Consider the following 13,013-nt stretch of genomic DNA (forward strand, 5'->3'; position numbering starts at 1 on the left):
AGCTTTTTCAATCCTTTCCCTAATTCAACCGTAGTGGTCCCCAACTTCAGTTCAAAGGTTGCGTGTAAGTATCTGTCTGCATCTGTCTAAGTCAGCTACTGTTATGGCCTCTCAGAGGACAGCCATGCCAGGCTCCAGTCTGTAAGCATGTCATAGCATCAGAGATATAGCCTCAGGCCTTGGTGTCCTGCCTATTCCCCCAATGAGGTAGAAAGATCCCAAGTTGGGCTGGTCATTTCCTTCAGTCTCTTCTCCATTTTTGTCCCTGCAGTTCTTTTAGACAGGAAGAACTCTGGGTCAGAAATTTTAACTGTGGGTTAGTAACCCAGATCGTCCATTTGAGGCCCTGTCTATCTACTGAAGGTGGACTCCCTGAGTTCCCTCTCCCCATTGCTGGATATTTTGGCTAAGATCACCCCCATTAAGCTCTGAGAGTTTCTCACTTGGTACTTACTAGAGGGCCCCCCACTCCTATCCCTGAGGCTCCCATTCATTCTCTTGGCCCTCTGGGCTTCTCTCCTGTTTCCTTCCCCATTACCGGATCCTATTCTCCCTTTCCCCTCCCCTACTTCTTCTCTCTTTCACCCAGGTATCTCCCTCCCTCTGCCTTCCATGATAATTTTCTTCCCCCTTCTAAGTGGGATGATAAATATTCTCACTTGGGCTTTTCTACTTGTTACACTTCTTAGGGTCTATGAGTTTTGTCCTAGGTAGTCCTTACTGTCTGGCTAATATCCACTTATCAGTGATGACATACCATGCATATCCTTTGGGATCTGAAATACCTCACTCAGGATGATATTTTCTAGTTCCATCCATTTGCTACAAAGTTCATGAAGTCATTGATTTTAATACCTGACTAGTATTCCACAGTGTGAATGTACCGCATTTTATGTATCCATTCTTCAGTTGAGGGACATCTGGTTTATTTCCAGCTTCTGGCTATCACAAATAAGGCTGCTTTCAACGTGGAGAGAGCAACCATGTGAGGTCTCAGGAGGAGCTAAAGCCTGTGGCCATAACTACAGGCAGGTGGTCAGGGATGTTTGGCAAGAGCTAGATAGGACTGGCCAATGAAATTTAAGGCAGGTGGGATAGACTGAGATAAGAAGTTTTATAAGGGCTTGCTTTTCCAGGCAGGAGATTGCAGCACCCAGCAATTGTGCCAGAAGGCAAGTTTAAATTGGACAACTGTGCGTTTGTATCTTTTATCAGTGGATTCAAGGGAAGCTGGGAGGGGGCTGGTAGCATGGTCTCTTCCCAGAGTAAAGACAGGTAGAGAACATAAAACTACAAGCTACAATGTGTTCCTTGATTTGGTTTTTGAGACTTATATTGAGTATTTTTGCATCAATATTCATGAGCAAAATTGATCTGAAGTTCTCTTTTTTGTTGGGTCTTTGTGTGGTTTATGTATCACAGTAACAGTGGCTTCATAGAAAGAATTAGATACTGTCTCTTCTGTTGCTATTTTGTTGAATAATTTGAGGAGTACTGTTATTAGCTTTTCTTAGAAGGTGTGGTAGAATTCTGCACTGAAACCTGACCCTGGGCTTTTTTGGGGGGAGGGGGTGGGTAGGAGGTTTTGAATAGCCTTTTCCAATTCCTTAGGGCTATGGGATTGTTTATATTGTTTACCTGATCTTGGTTTAACATATGTGGTATCAATCTAGAAAATTATCCATTTTATCCATTTTGTAGAGTATAGTTTTTGTAGTGTGTCCTGATGATTTTTTTTTATTTCCTCAGTTTCTGTTGTTATGTCTCCCTTTTCATTTCTGTATTTGTTAATTTGGATATTGTCTCTGTACCCTTTAGTTAGTTAGGCTAAGGGTTTAACTATCTTGTTGGTTTTCTCTAAGAACCAGCTCCTGGTTTTGATGATTCTTTGTATAGTTCTCTTTGTTCCTACTTGGTTGATTTCAGCCCTGAGTTTGATGATTTCCTGCCTTCTACTCTTGGGTGTGTTTGCTTCTTTCTGTTCTAGAGCTTTTAGGAGTGCTGTTAAGTTGCTTGTATGGGATCTCTCCAATTCCTTTATGAAGTCACTTAGAGCTATTAATTTTCCTCTTAACACTGTTTTCATTGTGTTTTATAAATTTGGGTATGATGTGTCTTCATTTTTCTTGAATTCTATATCTTTCATTCTTCCTTAACCAAGTTTTAATTGAGCAGAAAGTTCATTCACTTTTCATGGGTATGTGGACTTTCTGTTGTTTTTGTTGTTATTGAAGTCTAGCCTTAGTCCATGATGATCTGATAGAATGCATGGGATTATTTCAATCTTCTTGTATCTATTGAGACTTGTTTTGTGTCAGATATATAGTCAATTTTGGGAAAGGTTCCATGAGGTGATGAGAGGAAAGTATAGTCTCTTATTTTGGGTTTAAATGCTCTGTAGATATCTGTTAAATCTATTTGGTTCATAACTTCTGTTAGTTTCACTGTGTCTCTGTTTTAGTTTCAGTTTCAGTGACCTGTCCATTGTTGAGAGTGTGGTGTTGACGTCTCCCACCATTATTGTGTGAGGTTCAATATATATCTTTTAGCATTAGTAGTTTCTTTTACTAATGTGGATGCCCTTGCATTGAAACTTCCTCTTGGTGGATTTTTTCCTATAATGAATATGAAGTATCCTTTTCCATCACATTTGATTACTTTTGGATGAAAGTCTGTTTTATTGGATATTAGAATTGCAACTCAAGCTTGTTTCTTGGGACATTCACTTGGAAATCATTCTTTCAGCGTTTTACTCTGAGGTAGTTTCTGTCTTTGTTACTGAGGTGTGTTTCTTGTGTGCAGTTGGGTCCTATTTATGTATCCAGTCTGTTAGCATGTGTCTTTTTATTAGGGAATTGAGTCCATTGATGTTGAGAGATATTAAAGACAGATGATTGTTAGTTCCTGTTGTTTTTGTTGCTGGAAGTGGTATTATGTGTATATGACTCTCTTTTGAGTTTGTTGTGAATTGTTTGATTTTTTTGTTTTCTTGGGTATAGTTACCCTCCTTGTGTTAGAGATCTCTGTAGGGCTGGATTAGTAGAAAGATATTGTTTAAATATGGTTTTGTCATGGTTTCTCCATATTTGGTGATTGAGAGTTTTGCTGGGTGTGATATCCTGGGCTGGCATTTGTGTTCTAAAAATATGGAGCACTTCATAAATTTGGATGTTATCCTTGTGTAGGGGCCAAGCTAATCTCTATCATTCCAAGTATAATATATGTGCTACAGAAGCAAGCACTTCCTGTATTTCTTATGTTTTCTTTGTGGAGTTATTTATGTTTTCCTTAAAGATCTCTATCATCTTCATGAGTGTAGAGAGCCCTATTCAGGTGCTATGCCACCTGGCAGGAACTTGACATCAACCAATGTGAAGTTCCTCTCCTAGAACTTTGAGGGAGAACTCCTGTGTTAGCCATAAATCCCCTCCACCTAGGGTGGAGTGTTCAGACCAAGGTGAAGCCCATTGTTCTTCAAGGACCTGCAGTTTCCTGAGAAATACTAGCCACGTGCAGAGCAACTGAACCGGTTCTGCTGAGAAGCATCCAGCCTTTGGGGGAAGGGTTTTCCCCTGCCTATATATTTGGAGTCTTCCATTAAACTTTGAGACCTTGAACAGCAATGATGTCTTGGTCTCCATCTATTTTTGCTGACTTCCCATACATCCCAGCTTCCCTTCCAGGTAACCTGTTCAATGTAACTGCGGGCAGATACAAATTGGTGCCTGAACACATGAGATCGGATTTTAGGTCAGAATATTGCTTTTCAGGTGTGTTATGGTATCCAGGGCTTGCTGTGGACGAAGAACTGGGTTCTGATGTTGCCAAATTGCATTTAGTTCTGTCCCTTGGATTCTTGGGATTACCTGTTGCCATCTGGCTATCACTGGTGCTAACTGGCCTGAGTGTCTCTGGCTTGAGCCGGCCTCCTTGGAGTCAGGTAGAACTCTATGACCTGGGCTAGAGCCAGCCTCCCAAGAGGCAGTAGTGTTGTCTCTGGTTAGGGGACCCTCCTGTGTCTTTGGTTAGAGCAGATCTCCTGTATTTCTTGTTAGGGAAGACCTCCCATGTTCCTGGTTCATGTTTTTTCTGGCTCCATAGAAGCCTCACCTATGCAGACTATTATAAAAGACACAGCAATTGACAAATGCCCCCTGGCTTCCTATTTGAATATTTGACAGTAGAGCTTATTTTCAAGGAAGGATCTGTTTCTCAGAGCCTCAGACACCAGTGAGACCTGATTAGAAACCATCTCTTTCCACTGAGAAAGCAGTAGCTTGTAGAATAGATTGTGTGTGTGAAATCAATGTCTTCTCTAAGAATAAGTATTCAATCAAGTAACCTGATGCCATTTTAACTAGAGGCTAAAGTTGTTAAATGCTGTTGTTAAAAGACATTCATAGTAATAGATTTTCTAACTTTGTAACATGTGGGATTTTATTTGTCTCCTTTTCTAGTTTCTGGCCTTGCAACTACTTACGTAACAGGTCATTTTATATTAAGTCATGTGAAACCCTAATTACTGTTTAATTTCTTTCAAATTATTAAAAACTCAAGAGAATTTTCGCAGGTGTTTTCTTTTCAGTTTACATATACATAAAATGGAGATAAGGGTAAAGCTAATATTTAAAAAATCTGCAATGTATAAAGATAAACACTAATATCATAGAATGCAAGTCATTTTTTTATTTTTTGGGGGAATTAGAAGTCTATCCTATTTATAATACTGTGTATTATTTGATAAGTTGACCATGCTCTGGTGAAAGGCCATGCATATCTAACAATATTTAGACAGTACAAATTTGCCTTGATAGTGATAAAAAGGACACAAGGTTGAGAAGGAATGAAAAGCAGGTTTATCTGGGAAGAGTTCGTGAAGAGAGGGTGAATATAGTGATTTAATTGTATGGACTTCTCAAAAAACTAATATATAATATATAATTTACAAAAATGTACTCCAGAGTTATCAAAGACAGAGTGCAACAAAAGAGAAAATGATATTCATCGGGGAATAATCACTATAAAATTGCTTCCTAAAGGAAATTTGGGAGGAGCAAACATGAGTCATTTAGTATAAAATGGCTGCTTTTAAAATCATGGGAACTTGAATTCAGTTCGTCAGTACCCATGTAAAATCCAGGGACATTAGTACTCACTTGTAATCAACACTAATGGCAGGGGTTGGGAGAAATAGATCCCCAAAACTCATTGTTCAGTCACCAGTGGGGGCCCAAGTTCCTTCCCTTACTTCTCTCAAGGGTGGACTGTTAACTTGTAAGTGGAAACCAACACTTTGCTCCCCTAAAAGATGTGTGTGAGAACACACACACACACACACACACACACACACACACCGTAGCAGGGGAGAGGTAGAGAGAGAGTGGAGAGAAAGAGACAGAGAAAGATAAAGACACACACACACACACACAGAGAGAGAGAGAGAGAGAGAGGAATGAACCAGACATTTTGAGTGGGTGACAGTAGCAACTTTGTGTTCTTAAAGTAGTAAAGGACCCTGGAAAGCAGAGGGTTATTATGTTAATTCACCATTTATTTTCAAGAAACCATTCTTGTTTGATTGGTTGGTTTTATATATGAAATTATAAGGTAACAATATGTAACAGTTTTATTAGTTGTGTTTGAGCATATATGTCTCTCTCTGTCTCCTCCCTCCTCCCCCCAGTGTGTGTGTGTGTCTGCGCGCGCGCGCGTATGTGTGTGTGTGTGTGTGTAAGATATCCAACAGTGAGCATGTGAAGATCAGAGAGCAACTCCAGAGTCAGGTGTTATCTCCTTTCTCTGCTGCTTCTGGGGAATGAACTCAGGTCATCAGACTTTCCCCACACATGATTTTTACCCGGTGAGCCATCTCTCTGTTTGTTTGTTTTAGCTTGTTTTTATAAAGCTGGTTCATGCTTGCTTCCTTTATTTAAAAAAATACATTTCCTTTTCTTAGTTACTTAGAAGCTTAGAAATTGTGTTTTATAATGAAATATTCAACTGCCCATCAAATAGTTATATTCAATTCCTACATATTATAATGGCAATATTATCAATCCAGAATTATGTGTTTTCATTATTTCAGGGAAACTAAATATATCCGTAGGACTTTTTATTTTCAGGGTTAAATTGACTAAGTGGAAATAATGTTTTTAAGATATATTCATTAAATATTCTACTTGTTGGGTTACATACTATTTAGTATTCTTCATAATACAAATAAGTTTCTGCTTCAGATTAAAGGGGAAATCTAATTATTCACTTGGTCCTTTCTGCATTATCTTCTAGTTCAGATGGTGTCCTTTTCAGGGTTAAATTTCTCTAGTTTAAGGCCCTTGTTGGAGCCTTTTTTAAAAAGATGAAATGTATTTTGGTTGTGAGGTGTTTGCTTTATGAAAATTTATGAACAATTGTTTAAGTATTAAAGCTGAAACCTTGTTTTGTAAATGTAGGCTAAGTTTTGCACACAATGTATAAACTTATTATATTTTGCTAGCTCAGTTTTGTCTGTAACATGACAGGAAACTGTCCTTAAATTATGACTTTTGCTTTGTTTCCATTACAACTTATCTAAGTCCTCACATCTGTTCCTCTCAAGCAGTTGTTCATACAAATTTTTAGATCTTGTGTGTCAAACAAAGGAATTCCAAGGAGAAGAGAGGAAATGAGCCAAACTGAAAGACTGAAGCAAACAGAAATTGAGGTGGGGGGTTGGGATACTCTTATCAGTATAGGAATATGCTCACTTCTCTTACCATGATTAGCATTTAATATGTTTAAAAGTATTCTGTTTTGTGACCTGGTGAGGTGATTTGCAAGTCATTGTCTGAAATTGAACATCTTTTTATGTTCTATGGCCACTTGCATTTATTTTGTGTGAGTTGTTTTACCACATTCCTTATTGTTCCATTGCACTTTTTTCTTTTGTTTTTGAGCTATTTCACATTTTTCATGGATTAATTTATTTATTCACTTTATATCCCTATTGCAGATGCCCCTCCTCTTTTTCCAATCTCTCTCTCTCTCTCTCTCTCTCTCTCTCTCTCTCTCTCTCTCTCTCTCGGAAGTCCCCTTAGGTGCCATTCCAGCCTGGGATATCAAGTTGCAGCAGGACTAAGCACATCATCTCCCACTGAGGCCTAATCAGGAAGTCCAGCTAGGGGAAGGGGATTCAATGTCAGGCAACAAAGTCAGAGACAGAATCCTGCTCCAATTGTTTAGAGACCCACATGAAGGCCAAGTTGTACATCAGCTACAAATGTGTAAGGGGGACTAGATCCAGCCCATTTACACTCTTTGGTTAGTGGTTCAGTCTCCTTGTGGCCCCATGGACACAGGTTAGTTGACTTTGTAGGTCCATGACTCCCTCCCTCTATCCTATCTGCCACTCTTCCATGAGAATCATTGAGCTCTACCTGATGTTTCGTTGTTGGTCTCTGCATTTGTTTCCATCTGCTGTTAGATGAAGCCTCTCACATTTTTAAATCATACCCTATCATTGTAAGCATTTATGAGGCTCAGCATGATAATTCAAAACATAAACATAATGTATAATGTTCAAATCAAGTTAGTTACTATTTTTACCTCTTTAAACATGTGTGTGTGTGTGTGTGTGTGTGTGTGTTGCATTAGAAAACTGAGGACATGTTGATATCTGTGATCCATGTTGGGGTCCATGGTCCTATTGTGTGCAATTAGGAATCCCATGTTTCCACTAAAGGCCAGGTGTATATCTGTGGTCTGTACTACCACCTGAAGCTGTGTTGATGTTCATGCTCTGGGCTCCACAGGGAACATACTGTTGTCTTTGGTCCCTTTTGCCCCAGAGGCCATGTTGATATGCGTAGCGTGTACAGCCATTGAGAGATATGATGGTGTTCATAGCCTACATTGTGGAAGAGGGCCATTTTGATGCCCACAATTTGCACTTTCACCAGAGACCATGTTGAAGACCACAGCATTTGCTGACACTAGAAGCCCAGTGGCTGCCCATGTCTGTGCTGTCACTAGAAGCCATGTGAAAGTTCCTTATCCATGTTCCCCCTGACTGTAAAGAGTAAAGAAGTGAGCTTGGTGGTGATATTGATGCGCCAATTCATAGTTAAGGAAGAGAAACATAGAAGGCTTTTGAAACCATAAAGACAAATATCAGTGACACAAGACCATACCTCCTAATCCTTCCTAAACTATTTCACCAACTGGGAACCAAACATTCAAACATATGAGCCTATGGGACCATTCTCATTCCAACCACAACAGAGACAAACACTTTTTAGTTTCCACATATGATTAAGATCATATGGTCCCTTGGGTTTTTGGTACTTGCACCTTTTTTTAACTAAAGAAAGATTTTGGTTTTACATAGTCTTACCACTTTTCTTTGGACTTCTGTATTGCTTCTCAAAGAATTTCCCCATTCAAACTTCCCTTTAGCAATGAAGGAATATCACTTGCTTAGAGGTGCAGGGAGTGGTGTTTTGTTGTTCTGTTTTTTGAGTCAAGATATCTTTGATTGTCATATGCTGTCCTGTAACTCATGGTCCTCCTTCCCAAGCCCCAAGTTCTGAAATTACGGATGTGTATCCACAGCCTGGCTAGTTCCACTTTTTATAGGGAAATGTTGATTCATTCCTCTGGACACCCTGTTTGGGTTAATATATAGAATATAGTTTTATTTTTCTAAAATGTGAACTAGTGTCTCAGCTTAGAATTTATCATCCACATGTAGGAAGCTGATGTCCATAATAACAAACTCACTTGAGATTTCCACTTATGTTATTTGCAAAGTTAAGACTTGAAACTGGGTCTCCTATTCAACTTTTGGTCTATATTTTTTCCAATGGAGTACACTGACTCATTGTCACCTTGTGTGCTTAATTAAGTACTTTCCTGGCTTGACAGCATTGTTATTTACTCTAACCCTGTAGAAATTGGATGAAAAAGCTTTTTAATTATAAACAATTATCTGCTTGCCTGCAAGAGAGTGTGAATTAGAAAATGATGTATTTCCTTGTATTAGGAAGATCTATACCAGGAACTTAAAAGAAAGGGGGAGGGAGACAAAGAGGGAGAGGAAAGGGGAGAGGGAGGGTGAGTTAGATGGAGATAGATAGATAAATAGAGAGAGAGAGAGAGAGAGAGAGAGTTCAGTTGTGCTTTAGACCAGTTCTTGGTGTATGTTATGTAGGTAATAATCACAATGCTATTATGAAGAAGACTAGTATGTGAATAAGAACGGGAGAACTGCAAATTCTATATCCTAGGTCACATATCATAGAGTCACTCCTAGAAGAGTATTAGAAATGTATTTTCCAACTTTATTCATATTGAAATATAATAATAACAACAGTTTCAATTTATAAAGGGCTATTATGTTTAATTATGGTTATAATTTATATGAATTATCTCTGATTCTCAATTTACAAATAACTCAGTAATAGAACAAAATAGAATCCAACTAAAATTAGTTTGACCAGAATCTCAACTCTTTCTACCACATTTCAGTTCTTTTAAAATTTCTTGTTTGTTTGGAAGTTCTGCTTTTGGATACTGCTTCAGAAACCTATTGTTAAAAGAAAAATCTGTCTTTAAAATTTTGCTAATGTAATGACTCTGATAGTGAATTAATAATTTTTGGCTTACTGGCTGACAGTTTTAAATTTTCAGTTTTCCCTGGAATATAGTACTATCTTGCCTCTAATTGAAAAATACAATATCAATGTTGGTAGAACACAATTATCCTTACCACTATTATAATGCATTTCTATTTTTCCACAAATATTCATTTAAATTATCAAAGTCTAACAGCTTTATTAAGAACTAAGAATATAAATACTTGACTCTAATCCTTAGGAATTTAATAGTTCTTGATTTGGTAGAGAACAGAGTATTTACAAATATTACAAATTATAATATACTGTGATATTTGATATTATATAAGTGTGTATGTGAAAAACAATGTGATTATAAGTATAAACAAGTAATACTGTCTATTAGCAAGGACTTTTGGGGTAAAAAGGCAAAATAAAAGAAACGGGCATTCCAAATAAATGAATGGCCAAGAAAACTTTTTATTCATTATAGGAAAGTAATAGCTGTTAAAAAATTTTTGATATCATTATTTATTTTTCATGATACACATGAAAACAAATATATAGCTTTTAAAAAGATATATTTATTGATTATGTATACAGTGTTGTATCTGTGTGTATGCCTGTAGATCAGGTCACCACCAGATTTTGTTTTGTTTTTGGTTTTTTTTTTTTTTTTTTTTGGATTTGTTTTTTTTTTTTTTTTTTTTTTTGTTTGTTTTTGTTTTTTTTTTTTTTTTATTTTTCCCGAGACAGGGTTTCTCTGTATAACCCTGGCTGTCCTGGAACTCACTCTGTAGACCAGGCTGGCCTCAAACTCAGAAATCCACCTGCCTCTGCCTCCCAGAGTGCTGGGATTACAGGCGTGCGCCACCAACGCCCGGCTCAGATTTTGTTATATATGGTTATGAGCCATCATGTGGTTGCTGGGAAATTGAACTCAGGACCTCTAGAAGAGCAGACAGTGTTCTTAACTGCTGGGCCATCTCTCCAGCTCAAAATATATTTGACAATATCTTCTTCCAAATTTACTTGTAGGCCACCAGTGTTGAAATAATTACATTCTGACTGATTATTACATTATTCAAGTCACCAACATTGCTTCCTGGATTCAATGCAACTTTATATGATTTTTCTATTACTGGATAATTCTAGTATCCATTTGGGATATGAATTTCTCAGTCACTGCTAACTTGATGACTTTTTTCATTCTTCTGAAAAGAGAAACAAAAAAATTGCCTTGATTGCTGTCAGGTTCATCCTTGCACAGGAACTGGTTTGGGTTGAGAAGTAATTTATGAATGCCCAGGAAGAATAGAAAATGTGTCCCTGACAGCTACCATGTTAGGCAAGTAAAAACAAGTATGGATCATCCAGCTGATGTGTGGAATAATTCAACCTCTTTATATAAGATGTTGACTAGCCAAAACAGGCAAAAGTGTTATGTGTCATACATGCTTTATATGTATGACGCATAATTTCAATGCTATGAAAAATTCAAACCAACATCTTTGTAACCTAATAGTGTTGGTTTTTTGTTTCTGTTGCCAATTCACTTCAATGTTTCCATTAAAAATTTAAATATCAAAAGATCTGGAATTTCAGTAAATCGAATTTCCATTATACTTTTTATTACAAGGAACATGAATATACAGTGTTTTTTCAATGAACAGCAAACATGTATGAATATAATAACAATGACTCTAAAAATAGGTTTATATCCAACAAAGAATAAAATCAAAAACGAGTGTTTATGCATATTTCATAGATTTTGACTAAATAATGAACTTTAGTATACTAGAAATTATGCTATGTTGTGCTTCCATTTCTCAAGTGTGTTACTATGCCCTTTGGTTACAAGAATTGATTATAACCAGCTTCAGATCTGCATAAGTTTGGACACTGTATTTGATTTCAGAGTGAACTTGAATGTTACAAGTGAGTTTTAGACTTAATTTCTTTTGGTTTCTTTGATGATTTGATTACTTTAAATTTGTAGTAACATTTTAAATTTACTCTGTAGGTATATTTTATTTCATTAACTATCACAGATGTAGGCAGATCTCTGTGACTTTGATGCCTGCCTGGTCTACAGAGTGAATTCCATGGTCCTTTTACAACTGGTAGCAATTAGACAAAAATTCAACAAGAATGTCCAGATATAATGGTACATGTCTTTTGTCCCAGCACTCAAGAAGTAGTAGTATGTGGATCATGGTGAGTTCAAGGTCATCTTAGCTCACATAGTGAGGTCCCTGCCAGCTTGTTATATGATGAGACCTTGTCTCAAAAACAAAACAAAACAAAAGTAAAAACAACAAAAGCGGTCAATAATTATATAAAAAAATTGGTTTAGTCATCCCCCTTACCCAATTTTATTCTTTATGATTCCAGTTTTTGTGGTCATTCAAGGTTCAGAAATATTAAATGGTTGTTTTCAGACCTAAACACATTATTCTGTTTTTGAATCTGAATCACAAAATAGTGATCTTCCTAACTCTGTGGTCTGTGTGCTTGGATTAGAAGCTTGTAACAATAAACTTCAAACCAAAACAAGCTAACTTAAAATTTTAAATTATATACCATTGTGAGTTACAAAGTGATGCCTTGTGCTGTCACTGAATCATCCCATCTAGGCATGCATCAAAACATTATTCATGAGTGACTCTTTCTCCAAAAACAAGAGGCACACACTAGAGACAGACAGACAAAAAGACAGCAAGACAAAGCGACAGAGAGAGACAGACTGACATACAGGGAAAGAGAGACTCATTTTTCTCCATCTTCCAACAGATAGGGTATCTAAAATGTTCTGCTATTGTTAGATCTGTTGGGTGAACATCCCAGTACTTACAAAGGAATCAGAATCCAAGAGCAGGCTTTACTACATAGCAAGTTTGGGACTATCCCAGGCTATATAAGCTCATGTCTCAAATGTGAGGCCTGCATCTCAGTGGGATTATATAAAGAGTTTAACAACTAACTCATGTAGAATGTTCTTAAGAGGCATTCAGTTACTGGACAAATATGCAAAAGCAGCACTACTAGATAATATAGTAATATGATTGATTTTTAAATTACTTCCTTCTAAAAGTAGTTAATTATTTTTTTTCTGGTACTGTCTTTTTGTTTGGGTACCCTGGGAACTGAATTTGTCTCCATGCTTACTAATCCTACTGCAGTTCCAATACTGATCTCTATGCACCCCAGGTCTCTTTTAGTGATGTCTTTTTTTTCCAGCTTGGCTCTTTATTCCAGAAGAGATTTCATAGTTATGAAAAGGCATTTGTCCCTAGGTACACTGTTTAGTTTTGTGTTAACTTGTTTCAAGCTATGGTTGTTAGACAAAGGGAATCTCAGTTGAGAAAATGCCTCCATAAGATCCACCTGTAAGGCATTTTTTTTCTTTTCTCCCTGCCTCCC

The 13,013-nt window shown here is 37.2% G+C and overlaps 1 non-coding gene across 1 annotated transcript; it reads right to left on the bottom strand.

Moving 5' to 3' along the window:
- Positions 1-3,140: 3,140 nt before the first annotated feature.
- On the bottom strand, positions 3,141-3,242 carry LOC127675858 (U6 spliceosomal RNA). The gene has a single exon (XR_007975547.1). It is a non-coding gene; the product is annotated as a U6 spliceosomal RNA (small nuclear RNA).
- Between the last annotated feature and the right edge of the window lie 9,771 nt (positions 3,243-13,013).

This window comes from Apodemus sylvaticus, chromosome X, assembly GCF_947179515.1.
Source record: "Apodemus sylvaticus chromosome X, mApoSyl1.1, whole genome shotgun sequence".
NCBI lineage: Eukaryota > Metazoa > Chordata > Mammalia > Rodentia > Muridae > Apodemus > Apodemus sylvaticus.